This window comes from Hipposideros armiger, unplaced genomic scaffold, assembly GCF_001890085.2.
Source record: "Hipposideros armiger isolate ML-2016 unplaced genomic scaffold, ASM189008v1 scaffold_53, whole genome shotgun sequence".
In the NCBI taxonomy this organism is placed as follows: domain Eukaryota; kingdom Metazoa; phylum Chordata; class Mammalia; order Chiroptera; family Hipposideridae; genus Hipposideros; species Hipposideros armiger.
This window is the reverse complement of record NW_017731403.1, coordinates 3976293-3978184: the sequence shown is the minus strand read 5'-3', so window position 1 is coordinate 3978184 and position 1892 is coordinate 3976293. Positions and strand designations below refer to the sequence as shown.

The window sequence follows — 1892 nt, the reverse complement described above, 5'->3', positions numbered from 1 at the left end:
GATGTCAACAAAGACTTAGACAAAATAATATAACTCTGGAAACAGAGGGACAGCGAATATCTCAGATTGCTAATAAGATACCAAAATGGGGAAATCCATAATAGGCAAAGAGTCACACTAAAATCTATGATAAGCCTTTATGTAAAAGGGTTTTTCATGTAATTTATCATGCTGCAATGATGTGGGAAGGTGAATTAGAGTTATAACATCTAGAGAGCCGAGGACGGGAGAAGAGTGGAGCGCTGAGCAGTATTCCCGACCTCCTCCCGTCTCCTCTCTGCACCTTCCTCTTGTGACCTCCCTGCCTGCTGCCTGCTCGCCCCCAGACCATCTCACACCATGGCCACCTCAGTAAATTCCCACTGGAACAAAGGCATCAAGCAGGTGTACATGTCCCTGCCACAGAGTGATGGAGTGTAAACTACGTACATCTGGATTGATGTACTGGAAAAGGACTGCGCTGTAAAACCCGGACCCTGGACAGTGAGCCCCAGTGTATAGAAGAGTTGCCCGTGCAGAATTTTGATGGTTTTAGTGCTTTTCAGTCTGAAGGCTCCAACAGTGACATGTATCTCGTCCCTGCTGCCATGTATCGGGACACTTTCCTCAAGGACCCCAATGAGCTGGTGTTCTGTGAAGCCTTCATGTATGTGTGACCAAAAGCTTGCAGAGACCAGCTTAAGGCATACCTATAAACAGGCAGTGGACATGGTGAACAGTCAGCACCCCTGATTTGGAATGGAGCAGGAATATACTCTCATGGGCACAGATGGGCACCCTTTTGGTTGACCTTCCATTGGATTTCCTGGACCACAAGGTCCATACTACTGTGGCATGGGAGTGGTCAAAGCCTCTGGCAAGGGTATCGTGGAGGCTCACTACCAGGCCTGCTTGTATGCCGGCATTGAGACCGCAAGGACAAATGCTGAGGTCGTGCCGCCCAGTGGGAATTCCGTATAGGACCCTGTGAAGGAATCAACATGGGAGATCATCTCTGAGTGGCCCGTTTCATCTTGCATCGAATGTGTGAAGACAGGAGTGATAGCAACCTTTGATCCCAAGCCCGTTCCAGGGAACTGGAATGGTGCTGCCGCCACACCAACTTCAGCACCGAGGCCATGCGAGAGGAGAAGGGTCTGAAGTCCATAGAGGAGTCCATGAGAGACTGAGCAAGTGGCATCAGCTTCACATCCAAGCCTCCAATCCCTGGGTGGGGGCCGGACAATGCCCGATGCCTGACTGGATTCTGCCAAACCTCCAACATCAACAACTTCTCTGCTGGCGTGGCCAACCGTGGCACCAGCATCTGCATTTTCTGGACTGTCGGCCAGGAGAAGAAGGGTTACTTGGAAGACTGTTGCCCCTCTGCAACTTGACCCCTTTGCAGTGACAGAAGCTCTTGTCTTCTCAATGAAACTGGTTATAAGCCCTTCCAGAAAAAAGTAAACAAAACTAAGTGACCCTGAACTAGACTTGCAGCCATGGAACCCCTTCTAATTCCTCATCCTGCTTCCAGTCTTACCCGCCTCCAATTGTCATAATAGCTGTAACTCAGTTGTTCAAATTGCTTCATTTATATTTCCTCATGGTATAGAGAAATTTATGTTATTTGATGACTAACTTTTTTTCATGGTAATTTTTTTTTTTTAGAACACATTCAAACAAGATGCCATTTAAAAGACTTGAATGTTGCCTTCCTCTCTGGATATGATAAAATGCCCACAGGGCACAAATTGAAGGGGAGAGTAAGAAAAGGTTTTTAAAAGGGCAGTGAATTTTATTATTAGACCAGTGACTCCTTCCCCACCCCCCGACCCCCACTCCCACCCCCAAGCCCAGCTTATCGCAGTAAACCAAAGGAAATTTAATCTTAGCTTCTACTATATATTCAG

The 1892-nt window shown here is 47.4% G+C and overlaps 1 pseudogene; it reads left to right on the top strand.

Moving 5' to 3' along the window:
• The first annotated feature begins 339 nt into the window (after window positions 1-339).
• LOC109381772 (glutamine synthetase pseudogene) lies at window positions 340-1376 on the top strand (annotated as a pseudogene).
• The last annotated feature ends 516 nt before the right edge of the window (window positions 1377-1892 follow it).